The following is a 25,855-nucleotide window of genomic DNA, read 5'->3' on the forward strand; positions in this document are numbered from 1 at the left end:
TCTCTATCTGCTTATCCAAGTCATTAATGTTGGAGCAGAAAGTCCAGGTCTGATTTCTGTGGCATCCAGTCAATACCCCCCTTTAATCTGATGAGGAATCAAATCAGCTATGTATCCACTTAATTGCCAGATCATCCAGTCCACACCTAAGTGGCTTGATCATGAAAATATTATGGGATACTTTGTCAGATGCTTTTCTAAAATCAAGATAAATTATAACTACATCCACTAAAAAGCTGCCTGGTCAGAACATGAGATAAAGTTAGTCTCCAGTTAGTCTGCTGATATTTGGCTATTACTACATAGTTTTAAGGAGTTTAAAGATCAATCTCTTTATGTTCTGCTCCAGAATTTTCTCAAGCATCAATGTTAGACTGGTATATTTTTTCCTTGGGATTCTCCTTTTTCTTTCTCAAGATAAGAATAAGATTTGCTTTCCTTTAATCATCTGGCACTTCAGCAGTCCTCAAAGTCATGGTTTTGGCCAGCTTGGTTTTGGTAATCTAGATGTAATTAATCTGGCCCTGAAGATTTTCATGTCATCACTTTCTGCCAAGACTAACAATTGAAAATTAAATTCAGTTCAGGATCAGACTTCTATTGGGACTCAGAGTCCCCCCTCCCCCCCCAAATATTTCTGAATTGAATTTGTTTGGGTGGAAGAAGGTCCTCCTGTAGGCATACCCTTTTCCCCCTTGCATCTTCTTAAAAGGGAAAGGAGAAAGGAGATGAAAAGAGCCAATTGAGAAAATAATTAAGGTTTATAATATTCAGCAAGGAAAGATGGAGAACATCCAATCTATTTCCTTGACAGGACAACCTTAGTAAAATGGCTGAAACTTGGAGAAGTAAAAGGATATACTAGAAAATAAAAGCCAACCATTGAGCAAATCTGTTATATTAATAAATATATTCATCTTAATTCATCCTGGGCTGGCTTTGTCAGGAGTGTGTGGTGTATAAATATGATAAATACATATATAAAATATGTGAATCAAGCCAAAGATATTCATGAACCATGTGCAGATTTATTCTTGTTTTCCTCCTTTTCCCCAGATGTAAGTAGTTAAACTTTGCCAGCCACAGAACTAGCATCCATAAGTGTATAATCCATTCCTCCCCTCAGAATGGTCTGAAAAATTATGTCATTTTTCCCTGTCAAGATCAGCACTTCAATTTGTCCAAGACAAATATAGATATATAGAGATAAGGATGCATAGACAGACACTTTAAGATAATAAATTACTCTGTTGAACATCCCTTTCTAATTCTCAGTATTTCATCTTCTTGATTTCACTTTAAAAAAATACTATCTAGATCTCAAAAGAGCATCTTGTCTCTAAAAAGTACAAGATGTTTCTATTCTACTTCATAATGACCACCACAGAAATTTTGGCAGCTAGCTGTAAAAGCCTTCACTGATGTGTAAAATTCAATAAAGGCTTACTAACAGGATACTTCATTGGTCCAAGTAGAACATTTGTAATTCTGGATAATCTTCCATAAAAACAACTGAAGATGAAACAGAGGCATGAGAAATTAATGGTAATCAAAGCTTCTGCCACTTTGATTTGGAATGGCTCGGCAATTATCAGTATTTGGAATGGAACTTTCAAAAATTATGTACGGTACCAAAACCAGAAAATTAACCCCAGTTCAACAAGCTAAACCAACCTCTCTTATTTTGGTCCCTCTAACTGCACCAAACTTCAGCTCCTGAAGACCAGACAACATGACCATTGAATTATGGAGGGCAGGAAGTTGGAAGAGATATGGCCTATGTGAACATTTCCACAGAGGGGCCATTTAATACATCATAGAAGATACTGAAGGAACTTGTTTCTGTTCTCTCCTATTCAGTATCCCAGTCACGCCCATGCTCATATGATACTATATTTAATTATCCTTTTTCATAGTTTTGGGTTACTGTGGAATCCAAAAGATAATTCAATCTGCACAACAGTCCTTGAAGCATAAATTAGCTCAAATCACTTTCAAATGCAGACTAAAATTCTCTAACAATACTGTTTGGATTGTGACTTCTGGGGAAGCAATGGCAGACTGAAAAATGCTGATGATCGTGGCAGAAAGAGGAGCCGATGAATGGATTGGCTCTCTGGAATTCCTCTCCATAGGAAGGAGAGGATCCGGATCACCCACAATCCACACTCCATACAGTGGGTCCCCATGAGGAGACCATAAGACAGCAGTCTTCAGTGGGCTTTAGAGCTCTGGGAGCTGGGGGGAAGTCATCTTGCCTAAGCCACAGTTCAGTACCTTCAAAAGGACACAGGGTTCACATACTTCCTTTCTTAACCACTTTAGGAAATTGCTTGTTAATGGCTCTTTGGATGTTAAGAACCTTCAGATGGGCAAGTTTCATTACACCAGGTAATATCCTCCCTCTTCTATCCTTGACAAAAGAAGTTTCATGCAAGTTTAAAGACTATACTTTCTAAAAAAACATTTTGAATAAATAGGAAAATGGTGATTAGAAGGTTGATTTTGGAAAGCTATAAATGGATTAAGGGGCCAGATGGACTTGAGATAAGTTTTTGAAATTAATTACAATAATACCTCCTGTGGGTTGTTTAAAGTTTTACTACACACAGACACACACAAATATATATAAAGATTTTGAAACTAACTGTAAGAAATCTTCCCATGGGAAAGTGTTGTTGATTAGGGGAAAAAAACATGATAAGAGAGGGATTTGAAGGATGACTAGAGGGAACCAGAGTAACTAAAGATTATAATTAAAGGAGAAGAGACCTATTAATTCAGAATGGAGCAATATTATTTGACTGTGGAAGAATTCAAGGATATTTGGGAACAATGCACTAGAAATTACTTTTAAGAATGTCTGCTATTATAAAAATGGATTCAAAAGAAGTTATGGAAGAGGAGCAGATTTTACTGCATAAACCAGAGACTTAGGTTGATTTGAATGTGGATCTGAAAATGCATTGTAAAAGAGCAGGCTACAAGAATGATATGGAAAATGATGTTACACTGGATTTACAAATGAAACTGGCTGTCTTAATAATTAAAAGGGACATACAAATAATAAATCAGAAGAGTGACTTGGATACCTTTCTTATCTTGGATTTACAAAAGAGATGTGTTAAACTTGTGAAGGAGTTTCTGAAAGGAGACAAAGAGAAAATGATAACAAATCAACTTGTGGGACACTATTTGAACAGATTAAAGATCAAGATTCTAAAAAGTAAACGGAAGGAATACCAAGTGGGTTTATTTGATCAAAGTTAAAATATATATGTTGTTGTTTTTGGTAGCTCTTAATGGACTTTTTTTTAACTAGGACTGAATGACAAGACTTTAAAGATTTGTTTATAGATAAGAGATAAGATATGGGAAGAAGAGTTTTGTTTTTGTTTTGTTTTTAGAGAAAGTGATGTTACTGTGTTAAAAGTAAAGGAAAGGAATATAAAACTGATTTATCTGATTAAGGTTAAAATATATTTGTTATTATTTCTGGTAATTCTTAATGGACTTTTGCTGATTAGGACTGAATGACGAGGCTTTTATATTGTGTATTTGATAAGAGATGAGATATGGGAAGAAGAGGTCTTTTGTTGAAATATCAGAGAAGTTACTGAAATTGTACTTGTCTTGATAGAGGGGGAAGTCATTCCTTTACAGTATATATCCTTTTTTCTTTATTGTTTTTTTCCTTTTTCTGTGTACTTTGTATTTTTTCTTTTTTACTTTTTATAGTCTTCTTAGGTTGTATTAGTTTTTTATCTTTTTATTTGTAAACTTCAATAAAAATTATTATAAAAAAACACAATGCTATTTGGATTGCAAGTGCTCAACAACCTCAACTGTACAGATTGACTGCAGTGGGGAGAAAACCATTTTCATCAAGGAAAAATGCTTGGGTGTCCTTGCCACTCTACTCCCGGACTTCTTCCTTGCTATCCCTTCAAAATAGTTGCTTTCATCCTCTGATTCTTCAATAGAAGTCAAACTAACATTACTACTGAAACCACTACCCGTTTGGATTTTGTCCTTCTGTACTACTTAAAAGCTCCTGTACTTTCCCATGCAATGCAAAGCAAATCTCATACAAATATATGAGTCTGTTCGGTTTCACCTCTCCATGTGCATATGTGATTTTTTTTTTTTTTAGATTATTGGGCTGAAGGAAGGATATGTTTTAAGCAGACACCCAGTAGTAGTAGTAGTAGTAGTTGGAAGAAGGAGGAGGAGATGGTGGTAGTAATAGTCATCAGGATCTTACTCATCCAAAATGTTCCTGGCCAATCAAGACCCTCCTGCTATCCTGAAGAAATCTTCTTTACTTCTTAAAGATAGTAAAAACCCAAATAATGCCAGTTTTCTCTTCTTCCACTCCTCTCCAAACTAGCAATACTTCTAGTCTTAAGACACTAGTGCATGAATGTACAGGTACCATGGAAAAAAAAATTCACAAGATAACTACGAATTACCCATGAATGTTGTCTTGAGTTAAATAAACTGGATGACAGCAAATGAGGCGAGGATGAATCCAGATAAGAGAGGAATTTTTTAGGTAAGCAGAAAGTCTCACTCAAATCTCATGTCTGTAGACTGGAAGTTCTGGCTCCTACACTGCCCCAGAATTTCAGGTGTGTCTGCTACAAAAAGCATTCTTGCACAGTTGCATCTAGCATGCCATTTAAGACATTTCTTATGTTAATCTGATCTAAACTTGGCTAAATGACATGTAGATGTAAGACATTCTTTAAGAGTAACTAGAAGCTTCAATTTGTGCAAAATATAAATATATTTAGCTGTAAAAGTTATAGAGCTGTAAAAGAAATAAATAAATTCAATCAGACAAACAAGGTTGCTAAGTAACACTTATTGTAGTACTTGTAATGGTTGCTAATTGTTCTTTGAACCCAATTCAACTATGGTGTAGGATCTAAATAACCTGGGATCTGACTTCCTCAGAGATCATGGTCTCATTACAACTACTTGGCTATTAGGTTTACAGGCAAGGGCTTTTAAAGACATCATCCATACTACGGCCCATTTGCTGGACATGTGAGAAAGGCCTTTCTTCTGTGTTTCTGCCAAACAGTGGAACACTCTCCTTTGGGAGCTGTGATTAGTCCCCAGTTGCTCTACTTTAGGAACAGTCTATTTTCAATTTAGATTCTTTTTAATTAGAATGTTAAAATGTGGTTTTAAAATACCTTTTAGTGGTTTTTAAATGCTACTTTAATGAGTATTATTGTTTTTAATGTTTTGTTGTGGAATTGTTGCCCTAATGTATTTGAATTCCTATATACCATTTTGATTATTCTCAGAAAGGCAATATAAAAAATACTTTAAATAAGCATAGTACTTGCTTGCCATTTGGCTGTAAAGAGGATGAAGATGAAAGGGAAGAAATAAAGAGTAATTCTAACCCATCCATCCCAAATTCAGTTGAATATATGGGAAATAAAGTAATTAAAGAGCTAGATACTTAGTGTCTTCTGCTTGCATAAGAAAAGGTGCCAATTTAACTTATCTTCACATTTGAAGTTTTGAGAACCTTAAATAATTTCCATCCATTTTATGAGGAAATGCATGAGTTTTATCAAAAACTAAGTTGAAGAAATATTCACCTATCTCAGTGGGGTTGCATCAATGCACACAATTATACACACAAATTGGTAAAACTAGTACTCCTAAAAATGATGTTATGTGTGGGTTCATATGAAGATTGATTTTTTTTTTTTTTTTTTGCAGGATCAATGTGAAGTCCTGGTGGTATCAGGGACAAAAGACACCGATGGACCAAAGAAACTCAAACTTGTGACAGTTTTTGAGTGTCTACATACAGAATTTGGAGTTAAGAATGGGTATCACATCAGTTTCCTAGTATATCAGTCATGGAAACAAGGCTAGGTAATTTGGAACTTCAAACTCCAGGATGAAGTTCAGATAAAGCAACTTCTGAAAGCTTTCCTCAGTAACTGATGAATCTCCACAGAGGTCCTGTCTTTGAAAGTGGCTTGGAAACTTGGCAGCTGACTGCAATTAGCATTTCAGTAGAAATGTCCAGGATAGCCACTGGACTACAAGTTCAGTAGTAACTACTCAGCCAGAGTAGTTCACTCAGAGAACTTCCAGGGACTCTAGACTACCTAGGGTTTCTTCTGGCACTGGAGAATATTTAGAGATTTTGCCAGAAGAAAGAGTAGCTAGAGCTCTCTTAGGAAGACCTCTAGTTCTGGTGTAGAGCACATGCTTTAATGAAGAAGGTCCCACATTCACTTGTAATATTTCCAGGTAAGGTTAAGATAAAAATCCTTCCTGAAACCCTGGAGAGCTACTGCTAGTCAACACTGATGGTACTGAGCTATGGAGACCAATGGTCTAGTTTTCTGTAAGGTTACTTTCTGTATTAACAAGGTTCTGTGGAGTAAATTTGACATTTTGCAAAAGGAACTGGTTTTACTCTTTCAAATGTCTTTCCTGGAGTTTATATTCTTAAGCTTCTGCAAAGGCTGGGAAGCTGTGGACTAATCTTATGACAAGGTAAAGACCCAGAAGGAAGTCCAAAAGGTTTCTGAGGATTGGAAATGACATGCCAAAATATCCTCCTCCAAGTGTCCATTTCACTGAGATCCTGTGAACCTTGACAACAGCAAAGCAATTCTCCATGGGGACAAGATATAATGGGAGGAAAAAGATCTTTAAATTCCTTCCCTGCCCTACCAACTACAGAATAGATTTCAATAATATATAGAGACCCTACAAAATTAGAATAGGGGGTCTGAAGTGTTCTTCTAATCAAAGGAGAATTTAAAAAATGAAATTGCAGTTCAGTCAGTCTTACCAGCATGGCCAGAAAGGTAGATGATCATCCACCTTCATCAAAACCAACAGCATGCTCAGCAATCTCACACCCCACAAAAAAATTGGATCCAAAACATTGTGACTAACCAAGCAGGGAGAACAGCCAGGTCCTTAAGGCTGCCTGGAATACTATCAAGGTGGGAGCTATATGGATCTCAGAGGGGAACCTTGTTCCAGAGGGCAGGTGCTACAACAGAAAAGGTGTACTTCCTGGGTCCCGATAGATGACACTGTTTAATCAAAGGACCTGGAGTGCATCCACTTTGTTGGCTCATACCAGCCTGGCAGAAACCATGGGAAATAGATAGTCCCCCAAATAGCCTGGCCTTGTACCATAGTTATGTGGTGATCCAGAGGCACAGGATACGGTAACTTTCTGGGCATAGGGCTAGGTCTAGGGCTACTGAGTTTGGATGGGAGAAAACTCAGGATTCTTACCTGGAATTTCTGTGGAACTCCAAGTATGACATATAAACTCAACGCATGAAAACAATTGGTTTTCTAGGGTTTGCTCTTCTTAAAAATGTGGTTATTATTATAAGGCTTGGAAGCCAGACATATGGTGAAAGGAAGGGCTTGTGTGATAGAGTTGAAAAGCCAATACTGAGAGAAGGTACTTGCAAGGGAGAATCAAAAAGATGGAATGGACATGGGGGTGGGAGGAAGATTAATACTTCAGTTTCCTTCTGGTTCTCCTCTCCCTGGACAAAAACATCATCATCATCATCATCACCATCGTTAGTCACAATCAACCAGATGATGATGATGATGATGATGATGTTTGGTCCCACAGTCAGCCAGATGTTTAGACTGGATTTGGCATTTTTATCCACCTATCAAGTCCTTCCCAAAGACTCAGGATAAGCAGATGTTGTTTGATGGTGTTAAAGGTATTGTCACAGGATGTAAGCTGTTCCAAGTAAACCTGCCTTTTGCAACTGACTGATGGTCAATTGAGTGGTGCTCCAGATGTTTTTCACCGAAGGCATCTATAACTATTGGTACTATCTTTGCTTTCTTTTGCCATAGTCATTCTATTTCTATTTGCAGGTCTTTATATTTTGTGGTTTTCTCCAGTGCTTTCTCTTCTATTATTATTAATAATTATTATTTATTACCCCACCTTAATAATATTAAATAAAATAGTTAATGATATTACCTATCTTTACTCCTGACTCACCATCAACCATTCCCATGGGAGGGAAAAAATGATGACTTATAAGTGTTTGTGTAGATAGAAACTTGTATGATCACAAGTGCAGAGCCCGGTTTATTTTCTTGCCACCGAGGCTCAAATGCCAGCCCTTAGCTGACAGTGTCAGGTTAAATATAGCACACAGATTGACGAAGGCCTCCCCTTTAATGTTACTCTGACAGCTTTTGCCTGCACTGAATGCATCATTAGAGCCATGAAAGTGAATGTACGGGTAGCAAAAGATGCCTCTGGGACAAAGCCAAAGAATTGCAATATAGCAGAAGTAGAACTATACACATACACACACACCTCTAAATATTCCTTCATTTGATTGAAAGCTAAATTAGATTAGTGATATCACTAAATGTTGCTGAAATTGAGAATTGGCATGTCATAAGAATAGGAGGTAAGAATTTTGATTCTACACGTTCACCTCCAGCTTAGATTTCTGTCAAGCCAGCAAAGAAGAGATTTCATTCCTCCTCCTTTCTGCAAATCCTCTCCCACCCACCACCAACTCTCCTCACTGCTCTAAGCCTAACAGAAGAAACAAAGGGAAGGAGGCAAACCTGTATTTTTTGGTAAAAGTAGAATTCCAGGGCTAGGAGTAGGGTTGGGAATGGGAAATTAAGTCCCATCATATCAGAACAAGAAGCCAAGAAAATGCAAAGGAGACAGTGGAGGTGAAGAAACATCATGAAAAAGCCTTCCAGAAATTGGTGGCACTCTAGATTTCCCTCCCCAGTGACCATGCAGGGTAGAGTTGTGGAATATGTAATTCAGCAACACCTGGAGGGCCACAAGCACGGGACAGTATTGTGCTTCTCACGGCACCATCTGAAGAACACTTAGGTTTGGTCTAGGGCTAAGCGGGGCTCAACAAGGGAGGAGCTAGCATCATTTTCTGAGCCTGCAAGATTCATAACATTATCTTTTTTTAAAATCCTTACAGACTCTGCTGCAGACTGCCTTCACATGCAACAGAAGAGTGAGACCACTTAAGTTATACAAGTCATACACATTTGCAGGACTTTTTAATTACTTAATTCTCAGATTTTTATCAGAATGACTCAGATCCAAACTGATATGCACTTACCTAAGTACTCTGCATGTAATCATAGCCTACCTAATGCTTTTGGAAAGCTTAGGCAGAAACTCTGAAGATATCAGACCTGATGCTTTTCTCCACCACCTGATATATTGTCATGGAAAGTTCTTTTTAGCTCTCATATGCACTTACCAATTGTAGGTATTGTTTTTATTTTTTTTTAAAAGGTAACTCATTAAAATAACTTTGCTAAAAATCTCAATTACAAATGCCAAGATATGCAATGTAATCAAAACAACCTTCTTAATGATATGTTAGCCATTCTGCCCCTTTTTTCAGCTGAAATGTGGCATTAAATACGGAAACACAAAAGTAACAAAAGACTCAAAAGAATATCCCTTTATTATGTGAACAGATAATATTCATATATATGAAGAAAAGCTAAGGAGTCTAACATCACTTCTGTGTCCTTGCTTACTCATACATTTTAATATTAATACTCTACCTGTTCAATTCACACAGTGGAAAAGGAGAGCAATTGACCCAAGGACCCCATTTGAAGGGAATTCCATCAGAGTCCTGTTCAGGACTTCAAATGAACATATGGGTTGATACTTTTTATCCAAGGCAGTAGAACTAAGCATTTAAAATAGATGCTCCATATTCAAGTATTTTGGATTTCCCTATACTCTACAATGTATCAGGCTACTGACTTTAATGAATTTTTTAAATAATGGAATGCAGAGAGGAGGAGGAGGAGGAGGAGGAGGAGGAGACAAAATAGGATGCAGGTAGAAAATGGTGGGTAATTCAGGTCTGAAATCAAACCTGCTCATAGGCATCTCAGAAACCTCAAAAGGTTATAAATCTACAGGAATATAAAATTAAACTATTCAGTGTAGGTTTTAGAAGCAATAAAACAAAACATAAGGAGTAGCACGATGTATATTGGGATCATACAGTAGGTGGCTGTCCTTAAACAGAGACTTGAAGGGTCATAACAAAGCAAGCAGGTTGTTTTTGTAAGTCCAGGCAGGGAAATTTCTATGAGGCTTTCTGCCTTGAATGCAAAAGGATCTGACTGACCTAGAATACTCTACAACCTGACTTGGAGGAAGTTCAAGAGAAGCCATTTGCTGCGAAGCAAAATATCTTGGTCCAGCAGTGTCGGTATACATTCAAAGATTATGAGGGAACCCTAAAATGGTGTCACTTGACTATCAGTTTGGCAAACCTCCTTGAAGGTAGCATTCCACCCACCCACCCCCAAAAAAGGCTCAAACATCAAGAGTCTCACCCCGGACAGCAATGATGCCTCTGTTGTATAAACACACCTGAAGGTGAGCAGAAGTCATCATGTTTGAACTGACGTAGTTTGAGAATAGGACTGATATTAGGAAGATCTCAGGTCAAATCCTCAGTCATGGAATTTATCTTTGGCCTCTCTTTTCTCTTCCAACTTAATCTATCCATGGGTTGCTATGGAAAGGGGGGATGTACATGCAATAATGACAATAACAACAGCATTCCAAGTTGTTGGCTTTGTGATGTACTTAAACAGAAAGGAGAACAATAAAAGGTTTTTTTAAAAAAATATCCCCAAGTATCCTGCAAATTTCTGTGAACCCTCTGCAGCAGTCTTTTCTCTTCACAGCCATATTAAACAGACCAATCCAATCATGCAGACCCTCTGTGGACTTCCATTCAAATTGGCTTCAGACTCTTGGCTGAAACTGGATTTTATGTATAGAAGTACGTGTGTCCATTCCCTACCTCTAAGTGATGTTGCAATTTACCCTCCACAGTTTTCATTTCCCTCAACCACTTTTTTCTCATTTAGATCAACTTTTTTTTTTTTTAAAAGACCATTCTCGGTCTTCCTTTAGCTGAAAGTGAGCATCATACACACAGTTAGTTCAACCTCTAGTGGTGCCTAAACATCTGCACACAGTGATGCAAACAGCCCCACCAAAGGCAGAAAGATCATGGGAGCCAATCCTCAGAGGTGAAATATCATTTGGTCCCTCATCAGCCTATCTGTGCACCACAAAACGCCCTGGTTCCCACAATCCCACAATGCATCGCCTTAGAACTTCCAGGGCAGCCAACACCGAAAAGATTAAGAAATTGCAAAAATGAAAGAGAGATTATTTGCATTATTACTCCAAGCAGAGGCTGTGACAGGAACATTTATATCCTCCCCCCTTCTTTTAAAAATACACTTAGTGATAGCTACTGAGGTGTTAAAGAGAAGCTGATAGAAAGAAATCAGGGAAACCAAATAAGCAGTCTTGTCACAAGTACTGGCTGGGGTAGCCAAGAATTTGGAAGGAATTTAGAAATGAAGTGGTAGAGACTGATAGGAAATCTGTGTTGTCTCTAGTGTGGTGTTGGATGACAGAGATCCCTAGGGATCATTTGCAGGAAAGATGCTGGAATATTCACTATTAGGGCTCTACTGGTGAAACCTGGAACAAAATGTTGCAGTGGAAAAGAAACAGGCAAATTACTAAAAATCCTGTCTTGTTTTATTTTCCACTCTAATATGGCAGTATTCTGGTAAAGCATTTTTCCTTTTTATATATATATAAAAACTTTTTTTAAAAAAACTAATATTAAAAAAAATGTGTGTTTAATGTTTCATAATGTACAGTCTTCCAGGGCATTTTTTCCTAATTTAGTTGACTGTTAACATATATTGTCCAGCTAGGTGGCAGCACCAAGCTAATCTTAACTGACCTCAAAAACTAAGAAGGCTTGGACCTGGTTGGTCAGAAACCGCCAGAGCTGCGAGTGAGAATTCAGAAAAAACTTCCTAAGAGAAAGCAGTGGCCAACAATTTCTTTATTGTTGCCAAGAAAACTAGATGGCCATGGCCATGAAGTCACCAAGAGTAAAACCTGACTCCCCTTACATTACATAAAGGGGAATTGTATTACAAAGCTCCACGTTAGAAAAAATAAATAAATCACATGTCAAAGGATCAAAACAGGGAGATGGGGGATACAACCTGGTGAAAGTAAAGTGAAAGAAACTTTACTTACACTGGCATATACTGCCCATCATCCTGCTTTGATTCTCAACATGTGATTTAATTTTATCCTGGGTGCCAGCTTTTATAATGCAAATCCCCTTATATAATGTAATGGAACATAATGTAAGCTCCTGTAAAAAATCTTCGTGTGTAACTTTCATTACAAGATTAGGAAAAGATTAATGCTTGGCACACAGATGATGCCATTTGCAACATTAAGAATCCACCAAGAACAGACTTCCTATTAGCAAAGCATTGTACAGTCGCTGAAAACCGACATTTGTCATCTTTAATTCTCCTATGGGAATGAGAAACACTTTGGACAGGTACCACTGCAGAAATTTTGCTCCAGAACAGTCTTTCCTTCACCAAAGAAAAGAGATTTTTAATAGGGAGAAAAAATACAGTTCTCTCAAAAGTTGAAAGGGCCAGGCAACATTGTAAGAAGGAATCAAAGGGGTTTCTTTTTTTCCCAAGTTTTCACATCGGTTTTGGACAGGATGAGATCTATTCAACCTTATTCAATTGCCTGGTAAGCAGCCTGTTGGTAAACAATCAAGCACCCTTCCTTTTTTAATTCTTGTGTTCATTTAAGAGGAGAAAGTAAGAAAAGGATTACAGCACCAAGGAAGAAGTTATGGGTAGCACCTTAAAAGCCACCTCCCTCAGTTCTATTTCATGCTTGGTAGGATCACTGTTTTTATTGCACAATTTTTTTAAAATTTAAGCAAAAAACAATAAAAAGACATATACGCCCAGACATATAGAGAATACAAGTCAAAAACACAAACTTATGCAAACCAAAAGCCTCTTTTGCTTGGGACACCATATCTTGTCCTACTTTCAGACTCGGAGTGGGGTGGGGGAATGGCGCATGCAAGAATAGATGATGAAACCCATTACAGATGATTTTGGCATAAGAAGAAAATGCTCTATTTAGTAGGGCTGTGCAAATCCCCCAAAGGGTGTGCTGCTTTGATTGAAGGCACAATCAAAGCATCCTTGAAGCTGCTCTGAGAACCTTGCTTTTAACCAGCGGAGAAGAACAAGTGCAACCCTTTCCTATGCCCATCAGAAGCGGGCAGAAGCTACCATTCACAATGTGAAGTGTCTAGTCTAGGCAACTTCACCGTACCTACATATTTCTAATCAAAGAACTACAGCTGAGAGTGTCATCTCCTTGGCACAAAGTACTTCATCAAGACCGAAAGCATCTCCTCCACAGTTTAAAGTCTTGTGTTGAGGTGGGGTGAACTCATTTCACACAGACCAACTATTGAGATAAGAAAGAGGGGAAAATGACACAGATAAAACTGTCCATACACACTAAACTGATGTTCTTCCTAATGCACATGCATGTGTATTAAGTGGTGAAAATAAGGTAGAAAAACTAAGAATAAATAGTCCCCATCATAGGATGCCATCTTGTGGGGTGGGCACGCTTAAGATTTTCAATGAAGGTAAGGGTTATGCTGATGGTATTGTACCTAATAACTGCTTCCCAGGCCAGATAAACCTTAGCCAAGAAAACTGAACCAAGAGCATTCCATTGATGAAATGGAATGATGAATGGTGAAACCTGAAAAACAAATGTCCATATTGAATCAGCCATCACCTGAGTCCACCAGGGCTGCATATGATGCTATAGTTCCTGGGCACTGGACAGGCTACAGGGTTCAATTCCTCTTTTAGGCAATCAGGGCATGAAACTGCAAAGCTACGCAAAGGAAATGGTTGAAAAATGTGAACAATCAATGGAAATAAAGAAATTACTAAGTGTTATTGTGGCCCAAATCCATTGACTTGAGGTTTCCAGAAATGAATGTATGAAATTTGGAAAACAACAGTTCTGGAATCAAATATCACTGAACAATAATTTATGGATCAAAGGTACTTCACACTCAGAAACTGTAAAGGTATTTACAGATGTTGCACTTTAAGAATTGGAACAACAAAGAAAGCATGAAAACAAAGATTTGAAACTGACAAAGAAAAATGTGCTACAAAAACAACAGGAAAACAAGTCAACATAAACATACCTTTGAATGCAGCCAATACAAATTTGGAATACTGAGTTCAAAATAATCAAGCAGAACGATTGCCAAATATTGACAAAAACTTTGAGAAAAGGGTTTTGAATGCATGAAAGGAACTGTAAGAGAAACATTACCACCTTGAAAGCTACTCAAACAAAAAAATTAAATGAAATTTTGCATGATGAAAACATGGTTGCCCAATCAATTGTGACAAAAACAATCAAACAGACTAATAGGTTCCCATACAACCTTGCAAAAGTAGTAATGATCGAACTGTGTTATCAACTGAAAGCAAACTGCCAAACTAAAAATCAAATGCCAAAGTTCAAATTATACCAAAAAAGTCACATAGATTGGTTACATTTACCAAGGAAAACTGGGTTGGTCATGGTTTGTTGCAAGTGAAACAGACAGGGGAGGATGAAATCAGAGGCTTAAACGATTACATAACAGCAAGGAAAGAGAAAATGCTAATAAATGTCTACGAGGAAAACATTTTGAATGTGACAGAATCAAAGGTGGCATACGAAACTGTACAGTTACAATCATGAATGAAAATCTGGGAAGATAAATATCTGAAAGAAATTGAAGGCAAAGTGAACGGTAACAAAACTTGACAATAGCTTCAGATTGGATCCTTCAAAAAGAAAACAGAAGGATTAATATCTGCAGGACAAAAACAAGCACTAGCAACAAAGACCATAAAAATGAAAATTAAGGGGAAAAAAACTGGAAACAACAGCAAACGTAGATTATATAAAAAGAAAGATGAGATTGTTGATCACTTAATAAGCAGCTGTAGCAAAATTGTCCAGACAGACTATACTGTAAGGCGATACATGATAGTGTCCAAAAAATAATGCAGAGGAATTCATGTAAAATTATGAATTTAATGCCCCAAAGTATTGTTGATAACATTGAAAAGGTGCTTCAGAATGATTAAATAAAAAATGTACTGAACTTCCAAATTCAGGCGGACTGACTTGTAGAACATAACACACTGGACATCACAGTGGTTGAAGAAAAGCAAGCTTTACTTATAGATGTGGGAATGGCAAATGACAGCCAAGTAACTCAAAGGAAATTGGAAAGGACTGTAAAATATCAGGACTTAATTGAAGTTATGGAATAAGCTAGTGGAAGTTTTCCACGTAGTTATTGGAGCATTAGAGGCTATAACAACAGAACTGCCAAAACATCTGAAAAAAAGATTGAATTGTTTGATATCACAACATTCACCTTACAAAAAAACCAGTTTTGCTTGGAACGATCTTCACATTCTGGAAATGTTTGGACAATTTTTAGGCTTTCAGATAAAGCTTGACTGATCCTAAGCCACCAACATTTGCTAAATTGAAGAGAATACCTAAATAATTATAAATGGTTGTTCTTTTCTTGTTATGGCATATAATTAATCTGTTGAATTTAATGTTAGAAAGGTTACGTTAAGCTAAGAAATTAGTATGAATCGAAACAAGTTAGCTATTTATATAGATAAGAAGAACACATTCAAAATTGCACTAGGAAGAGTAGAAATTTATTTTCCTTTCCCATTACTGCTCCAGTCTCACTGGATGAAGCGGACATGTTAGTAAATTTCTGTGTAAATGGGAAAGAGGCAACTTCAAATGCATTGCCCCAGTCTGAATATCCAACCCAAGAAATATGACACAGTCAAATTGTATTCACCATCTAATCATAATTTTGTTTTCGATGAGAGGATGTTGACTTTGGGAAAGGGACTTTGGGGTCCTCTTTTTATATTCAACCATGCCATTCAAAATTCTTACACTTAACAGCATGCAGTTCTGGATCTGTTTATATCAATTTAAATCAAATACAATTGAAGATTGGACATATTCCAGGGAACATAAGCTACAAATCAGGTGTTTAGAATATTTGAACCTGAATTTCTAAAAGCAACACATATTAGTAGAAATAAGTGCTGGGAGAATTATCACTCTAAAAAAAAACCTTATAGGAGAGCTACTGATTTCACCAATCTCACTTGGAGGTCTACTAAAGATGCCTCAGCCTGTCACCTCCAATTGTGGCATCTGAGATTTCTCTACCCAATGTTAGGGATAATGTTTTGTACTCCAAGAGTTGTATCTATCCAGAAGCTTATTTATTTGTTTAAATAGCTTAACTTCTGCCCATGTGCCAATAGGCACATTAGTCCAATAGAACTGCATGCAATTTAGAAAAGTGAACATTACAAACGATCACCATTAAAGGATGTACAAGCAGCAAAGGGGGAAAAAAACCTATTACACTGTCACAGAGGAAAAGCAAAAGACTTTCAAGATGGGATGTGCAAAAATATGAAAGCAGAATTAATTCTGGATAAACAGACATTTTTACAGATGTTGCAAAAGCTTCCAAAATTCCAAATAATCCCAAAGAAACAAACTATATTATGACACAGTGTTGTGTGAAACAACACCAGTATAGCTCGTTCAATCTGCTTGAAACTGTAGCTTAAGAATTATGGTCACGGAATTATTATTATAAACAGTTAAGTGAGCCTCTACCTTGAAACAAGCACGCCAAGGTCACAAATAGACCTGCTCCTAAAGAATAATCATCCGTGGTTTGAAATACATTGGAAGAAAGCCTGATTCTAACTCTTTAAAAAATCCTTAAGATATCCTAGGAGGTACTTGTGTTTTGTTATCTTGTTGCCATGACACTTCTTGGCCAAATTTATGGGCTCTAAGGAGCTTTTCAGAATGACACCATCTACCTATAAATGCAATCCATTCTCCAAGAGAATTCTTAATTCAGCTTGAAATGACACTGAAAAGCATTCCTCACAGCCTTGGGACTTTTGTGCAGTAGAAGTACTTCCATACATGTCATAGTAGCTTTGAATTTTAAGGAACCGGACTATCATACCTTTTGAAGCAAATAGTGAGTCACAAACTAGAGCACGCTCGTACTTCATACTAACTATGTAGACAAGACTTAAGATTTTGGAATGGCCTGGGGTTGTTATTGAAATATTTGGAAGATATATGCCCAGGACACTGTCAATAAAATGAAGTTATTGCTCTGTAAGTATACTGCAATAAACTTGTTCTATGTGCTTGTTTAAACATTTTATGAAATCGTTTTATGTATTTGACTTTCTAAACATTACGGAACCCAGTCTCACCTAGCTTGAGTCTCAGGCCCGCTCTGAACAAGGCAAATGCTGAAGCACTTACAGGTGAAAAAGAATGAAAATGAATTCTAGCACAGAGTTTAAGCTGCACTGTAATTGTTTTTTCACAAAATGGCTGGATTCAGACATCATGTTAAGCCATAATGAGGTATGTCTGGTTTTGGTTTTGGCTTAGAATAATATGTGAATCCAGCCATTGTAGTCAGCAAATCATAATGAGTTTAAATGCAGATAGTGTTAGGTTTTTAACAAATCATGGTTAGAACAAGCAATGGTTTAACAGTACCTATGAGCCCAGCCAAAAAGTAGATGGTCATTGAAAAAGTCATACTCATAATTTGCACTCTAGATGAAAGATCTTCCTGGACAGCCAAAGACAACCTGTGGCCTTCACAGCTCAGAATTTTATTGGGATTGGAAGAATTATTAACAATCTTATATCTTGGGAATTACATGGAAATGGGTGAATTGGGACCATGTTAGCTAATAATTTCATTCCAGTACCATCTCCTGACACTGCCGTTATAATTTTAATACATTTATAATGTGCTAAAGCTGTTTGCCTCCATTATTTTTTTGAGGTGTTTCACATTCTACTAACCCTCAAGACAGAGGAAGAAACAAGAATCTTACCAGAGATGAGTCCACATTACAAGAGATATAAGAATATCTTATAAGCAGTGATGATGTCGAGACTGCAATACCTTCTGCTTTTCCCCTCACACTTTTGGGCATTTCACCCTCTTTCCCAAATTCTTCCCACTCCCAGTTCTATATGTGTATCTCTCTCTCTCTCTCTCTCTGCTTGATCCTGGTACACTCTCTAGTCTTCTTCCTGCCTAACCAGCCCATTCTCTCTTTTCTTTAATGGGCAAGATGGTTTAGCCATTCGGCATACAGAGAAGAACCTAGAAGGAGAAAAGCAGGACAGGATCATGTAAAGGTACCTGAAGGCTCTTCTGCATGAAGGTCCTTAGTATTTGTGGTCAAACAGTTTATAAGGCAGCAATGGCTCTTTCCTAGCCTCTGCTCTGGCTGGTGCAATGGCAGGCAACCCTCCCAGAACACCAAGTAAAACTTTGGGTGCTTCAGACTAGCTTCACTTCAGCTACCAATCATAGTTTCTGGGAATGTGAACACAGGGAGCAGCTGCTTGTCTCTGGAAGCGTTAGTTCAGCCAGTGCTGGCCACAGTCAAGGGCTTCTCTTGTGCCTTCACAGAAAGCCATGAATAAGAACCATGAATCTGATAAAGCTGAGATCTTCTGTATGGGGCCAGGATGGAAATGCTCATGGGGTTCTTAGGTGAAGATAAACAACCAAGAAAGAGATACTTGGGTCATGATGGGCAACCTGCTGAAAACTAATCCAAGCTGTGGCCGCTAAGAGAAAAGTGCCAGCTTTAGGAATCGGCAGGAAATTACAAGTGCAATGCCTTGGCCCAGTTCTCACTGCATTTCACAGAAAGGAGCAGAAAATTAATTGACCTAAAGCTATCAGTGACCAGCAGTTGTAATGGAAATATACTGCCTCCAGAATTGTCATATGTCTCAAGTACCAGTCATCTTCATATAATATTTGTGAGCTTCTTATAAGCCTATCTTATCCTGACGGTCTCTTCTTTTATTAAATGGGCAGGATCTTGGGAAGAACAAGTTAAGCATATTCTTCTCAGTTATGATCTAGCTGGAATCATCAAGAGCAAACAAACAGGAGACACATCTGCATTTCTATAGCTTCAGGCACCACCTACAGACAGGAGTATGTATCCAAATTTTGTCTTTTACCTTAAAGGAATCTGTCCTTTCTGCATGATGTTCAGAACAGCCTTTTCCAATCTGGTGCCCTCCGCAGATAAATTAGATCTCAGTTCTGCCCATCACCAACTAACATGTCTAATAGTTGGAGGTACATTCTTCTCCAATACATCACACCAATGCAAATCCACTCTTTATGACAATTTAAGCCATGCCTTGGTTTCTACATTTATCATTATACACTTGCAAAGGGAAGAAAAGGGATAAAAGTATTATTGGGTGATGAACAATAGTGAAGCAATGAGATGAGTGAGAGCTCATTTTGCAAAGTTTGGATACTTCTGATTTAAAAAAAAAAAAAAAACAAGACAGATCCTGAAACTTATTCCTGTATTTCAAGGAGTTACTTCAGATTTCCAACAGCTATGGATTAATCCCGCATGCTGTTCTATTCTTATTTTTATATTTGAAAACAGAAACATAAAGCCTCTTTAGTACTTTTGCAGAACCTACTGCATACAAGAATGTTTGCAAAACATTTCAAAGACCAATAAAGTGACATTTAATGCATTCCCTTTAGTTCACTCCTCCTGCTCTTAAATGATGGGAATCAGTTGGTGGTGACAGCTAAAAGATTTGCCAGAGGTGTGCCAAAGTTTTGTAATGTCTGCATGGAGCCTAGCAAGTGTCAGACACTTGAGAGCATCAGTACAAGATAACAAGTAAAATACAGGCTGTTGTGATTAAAAACAGAACTATCCTACATTTTGCAGATCAAAAGGGCTCCAAAGGTAAGTCAACCAGTCAGCCAGTTTGGAATCTTTTCCAAGCCCTTTCCATGAAACGGCAGCGTTAAATTTTTTGGACCTCTACCCAGCAGTAGAATAACCAAAAAGGTCTGGTTGTACTTAGTTTTTTTTCCAATAGGATCAAGAAATAGTTGAGAAAATATTTATACCACTTTCACCATTTCTTAGTTTTAGTGCATGTACCATTTCTTATCTGAACACATATTTTTCTCTATACATCTACCCCAGTCTTCCCTAATAAGGTGCTCTTCCAGAATTCCTGATCATTGGCCAAGCTAGACAAGTCTAATGGAATTTATAATTCATCACAATGGAGCCGGCATGCTGGAGAAGGTTGCTATGCACACATTCTTGCATCAGGTTTCTCTCTCACTGCTAGATCAAGATTCTCCTATTTATCATATCCTCATTTTGCATTCCTTAATAAGGTCTTCTTTTCTTCTGCCTCCTGATTGTTTTCATCCATCCATCACTGTTCTTTCTACTGCTGGATCTTTTCTTGTGAAAATCTAGCATTTGCCTTATCCACTCCATATAACTAGAATATCTATTTTGACTAATTGTTTTCCAAAAATTTTTAGAATTCACCTCACTATTCAGGACTTCCCTCTACCTTGTCCTTTCCCAAGCCTACCTCCTTGTATTTCTTTCCACATGCCTGGATCATCTCCTATTAAATTCTGGATCATCACCAACTGGAATTAATACAGAAATATGTATGCTCACTGCAAACTAGTGGGCACAACTTGAAGTTCCAGGGTGACAGGGGTCTACACTCAAAACCCTAAGGTGTGGCCTCCAGGGCCTCTCCAAAAGTGCTGATGAATTGTAATTTGGATTGTAACAAGAAAAGAAAACAAAATCAGTACATGGAGGATCATATTAACTTTATTTAATTCATGTCATGTTAATTTTTGTCCTAGACCCCTAGTTCTCCAGAACATGATCAACGGCCAAATGAGTCCCTCATTTCTGTCCCCACCCAAAAAGTTTGTGCACCTCTTGTAAAAGCAGTAACTGCATGCTAAGTTTGCTAACTGGCCTCTGAACAAAACACCAAGTAGCATACACCCAGATTAAAACAGTCACATTCTCAACTGTCATTAGGCTAAGAGAAAGAATGAATTTCCAAGGAAAGCAAATCCATGGAACACATAAACATGGGCATGCACAAAAATTAAAGTTGGGTAGAAGTGGCCTCTTGAAATTCTCCATCCTAGTTGTGGGCTGAAAAAGTGGAGGAGATTCCATTAAATTTATAAAGAAGAAAGAAGTAATTATTAATTTCCTGGTGTTGAGCAATAGCATAAAATAGCATCTTTGTGCTGAGTATTTTTATTTTGCTTCATTTCTACTACCACTGTACTGGAAGCAGACACAATCATGTTAGCAGTCTTGTTGCATTCTACATGCAGATCTAGCACTGATGCAGGACATCAGAAGTGGGGAAAGGTAGCCGTGTATCTATGTATGTATGTATGTATGTATGTATGTATGTATGTAGCAAATGTTCAGAAGAAATTGTGAACTTTGTTTCTTTTGTTTCAAGGTAGAGGGGAAAGTTAAAAAAAAGAAGAAGAATAGACACTGTTTTTGAAACAACTCTTCTGGGACATTTCACCTCATCTGTACCAAAAAACAATGCTTCAAGTCCTTTGTTTTCACTCCCTTATCAAAAGAAAATATTTACCGAAGGCATGTATGTAGGGGGGCTGACTGATACATTAAAGACCCAGTTTTCCATATCTCCTGTAACAGATTTCTATGGCAACAGCACACACTGAGAAAAAGGTAGAATATTACATATGTAGGTCACAGTATCAATGACAATTAAGATACATTGGTGGTTTGAGCGATGCTGCAGTGTTTGGGATTAATTCAGCAGCATGAGGGAACTCTCATTTGATGGCATAAGAACCAAAGTTGGAAAAATGAGTCAGAGAGGTATAAAAAAAGAACTTGATGGTCAAATGTACTGAAAAGGAATAGTCATGTAAAAATGAACAACAACTGCTGAGGACAACAAAGCTCATGAAAATATAGTCAGATATTATAAGGAAAGAAGCCTTTAAAATGTTGTTGTTAGCCCTACTGAATGTATGTACCATATTTTATGCAAAAACATCTCCCACCACCACCAACAAATAAATGGTTCTCACCACACCTCTTTGCATGAGGCATTTGATCTTTTAAAAAATGTTCAACTTAGCCCTCAACCAGCACAACATGCCTATTCTGTGTGGTAAGAAAGAAATGTCATCTTTTACTAACCCAAGTCTATCTAGTCACATCATTGCTTCAACTAAGTACCAAGATATATCTCAACCAGACCTAAGCCCTGAGATTTTTTTTTTTTTTTGCAGGGGCAGGGAGTGGGGAGACTTTCCAGTTCCCTGTACATTAACACATTCACACATAGGGCAGAAAAAGAATGCAGAACATCTCTTTCTTGCAGCAAGACTGCTGGGGTATTTCAAAATTAAGGTTTTAAATTGCTTTATTAAGATGGGTACATCTACTATTTGACATAATTTCAGCCTTTAACTGTCCTGTAGTTTTGTTAGATATGTTTACATTATATATTGAAAAATGCCCTTGCATCAAAACCTGAGTAGAATAAACATGTTTAATATACACACAGTACCTACTGAGAACTTTCAGTTCAAAATGCCTGGAGGCAGGATCAAAACAGAAACCTGGGGTTGGCTGCTGTATATGGATTTGTGGGCTTCCTAGATGCATTTGGTGGACCGCCATGTAAAAGGAAATGCTGGCTAGCTGGGCCTAGATCTGAACCAGCAAGACTATCCCTAGCTGGCTTCTTTATTTGGGGCCGCTTATCAGAACGGTGGCATTTCTTGGAAACGTTTTTGTTGTACAATCCCCAAAGAGTAGGCATAGCTAAAATCATGCATGACATAACGGAGTTGGCCACTATTCCCTCTCCCCACCCCAACTTCTCTTCCAAGTATTCAAAACGAAAGAGAAATAAATAAACAAATAAACAAATAAATAAAGGTGAGTGCACATTCTCATAAGAGGTGAGACATTCACAAATAGAGAAAGAGGGGGCTTATATTTCAGATTCAGTAAATGAGCTTTCTTGTAGTTGATTTCTATTCTTCAGAGCAAAAATTAATTATGTAGAGTTAATTTTAAAAAAGAAATTCAATTAACAAAACTAAAATGTGCTTAATAGTAAGCCCTAAAGACTCTACTGAGTGGATTCATACAGTAAGCCACAGCATGTTTGCTTCACATCTGTTAAGAAATAAATTTTGGTTTATATGACTATGTCTGATTTACATATAACCCCGAGCCAAAGCTAAACACATTATATTATGGTTTCAAATGCATTGTATAAACCAGTGTTTTTCAAACTTGGCAACTTTAAGATGTGTGGACTTCAACTCCCAGGATTCCCCAGCGAGCATGAAAAACATTGGTATAAACCTATTGATGGGGTCTGGATAGATATAGTTTCATTGTATTCCAAATGGAGTGGATGGGGGCGGTAAGAAATGGTATGGATGCAAGGAAAGTTGCCTCTTATCTGTCATTAAGTCTCATGCAAACACTTCCTGGTATGAGTAACAAGGAAAATATATTGGAATGAGTTCTTACATTTTTTTCAGTTTCAAAAGGTCTCAGGTCCTCACAAACCAAAGCAGAAACTCAAAGGAAGCACAAGGAATCAAGAATTAGTTGTAACCCCATTTTCTTGTTGGTGAGCTGCCATTGGCCCATCCATTATGGACCAAATGAGCTATTGTAAACACATCAAAACTCAGACTCCATGGGTGAGAACAGATTCTATTAGGCAGCATGGGAAACAATCCCAGTGGGCTCTGGTGAGCCGATGCAATGTTATATTATACTTATTTAAAGGTATTTAAAAATCCTTGAAGGATTAGCAGAAGGATGTCTGTTCAATACAAGTAGTCCTTGCTTACCAACTGCAATTGTGACCACCAATTCCGTCACTAAGCAGCATTGTCATTAACAGAAATGTCATGTGACCATGCCAATTTATGTCAGTTCCAGCTGCGGTTGTTAAGCAAATCATCTACAGTCGTTAAGCACGACATCATGTGGCTGCGATTTGAGACTTCCTGCCGAGTTCCCCAATGACTTTGCTTATTAGAAGCCAGCTGTGGAGATCACAAATGGTGATCATGTGACCATGAGATGCTGGGACCGTCATAAATGTGCACTGGTTCCTAAGTGCCCATATCATGATCAAGTGACTGTGGGGTGCTGCAATGGCCGCAACTCTGAAGACCAGTTGTAAATCTCCTTTTTCAGTGCTGTCATAACTTTGAATGGTCACTGAACAAGCAGTCAGTAAGCAAGGACTACCTGTACATGTTATACTGAAAGGGGGTAGACATTTTATGGGTAAATATATATGGTTCAAAGGTAGTATAATTCTGAATGAATTATAAAGTCAGGTATAAAAGCACTATATCTGATAGATTTGAACAGGTTTCTACAACTTCATGTTTAAGTTCCCTATTCTGATGCATTAGAAATTAAACTGCAAGACAAGATGTGGCCATCTAATTAATCAAATATACAATTCAAACATATTAAGGGCTAGTAAAATTAGACTATCCCTAATTCTGTCATCTATTTCCCCATTAGAAATGGGAGAGAATGCAATCATATTTTGTTAAGCAACCTTTTTCTTCCAAAATACGTCAACACAGTTCTTAAATTGAAAAAGCATGCAATACAGAAATATGTAGAGATATTAGCGAAATATTTATGCAGCGTTCTTAGAGAAACCCACAGAAAACATAGCAATGAGATGAAATGAATCATCTTTGGAAAAATAAGAAATGGAACAAAACTTACTTCATCCCCCATGCAAAACACAATTCCTTAACTCGGTGCAAAGCACAAAAGTGCTTATCAGTACAATCTTATGCATGTCAGCCTTTGATAAGTCCCAGTGATTTTCATGGAACTTATTCCCAAATTCAGTCTATACAGGTTTGCAGCTTTACAGTCTAAAATCAGAGACAGTCCAGCCTTATTTTGCCCCACATTCTGTATTAAGGCGGCTGCAACAAATGTTTAGGTCAATCAGTTTATATATATACATACATACATACATACATACATACATACATACATACATATATATATATATATATATATATGTGTGTGTGTGTGTGTGCGCGCGCGTGTGTGTGCGCACGCGTGTGTGTGTGTATTAAAAGGTGCCCTTCACAAATCAGGAAGCACATTATTTTTTATAACAGGAAAACTTGTAAATACTGTGGATGCAAGCAGCATCTTACAGGAAGCAATCTTCTTTCCTGTTTTCATGCACAAGAACATCCTTCCTAAATTGAAATCTATGTGACACATGCGCGTAGTCTAAGTACAAATTCTTCTTGCTTCAGAATTGATTCTTATCTATATGTAAATATAGTTAAATTAACCACCTGTTTATAACACATATGACTCATTGATTAAATTTTAAAAATCTTTAATCAGGGTGCAGTATGTGTATATATCGTGTGTATGTGTATATGTATGTGTGTGTGTGTGTGTGAGAGAGAGAAAATATACACACACACACACACATATGAATTTTTGAGATTATCTATCACAGACGCACAGCCAAAACTCCCAAGACCATAGTAACATCCAAAGCTTTGCTATGGCTTCCAAAGATACAGAGGAGTTGTTGTCAAATTGTAATTTTCAATGACCCAAAGAAAATTATTACATGCATAACTGGAGGATGATCTATATTTAGTTTTAATTCAATGTAAATGAAATGAAATTGTGTTTATATCATGGCCCCAGCTACCATGTTTTGGAGCGCAGCTGATAGCCTGCCACATACACTCCTCACCCCGGGAAAAGATGGAGACCTTAGTTATGCATTAACATTTGAACATTTTTTGGATTCTTAATATTCTTTGAGTTTGGCTTGTTT

At 37.4% G+C, this 25,855-nt stretch overlaps 1 protein-coding gene across 27 annotated transcripts in view; it reads right to left on the reverse strand.

Moving 5' to 3' along the window:
- The window catches only part of CHRM2 (cholinergic receptor muscarinic 2), a 273,908-nt gene that overhangs the window by 238,573 nt on the left and 9,480 nt on the right, over nt 1-25,855 (reverse strand). The gene's annotated exons all lie outside the window — the stretch shown is intronic.

Source organism: Python bivittatus, unplaced genomic scaffold (genome assembly GCF_059951505.1).
Source record: "Python bivittatus isolate LINGU-HERP-01145 unplaced genomic scaffold, Pbiv_v1 ctg000330_np1212, whole genome shotgun sequence".
Taxonomy (NCBI): Eukaryota; Metazoa; Chordata; class Lepidosauria; order Squamata; family Pythonidae; genus Python; species Python bivittatus.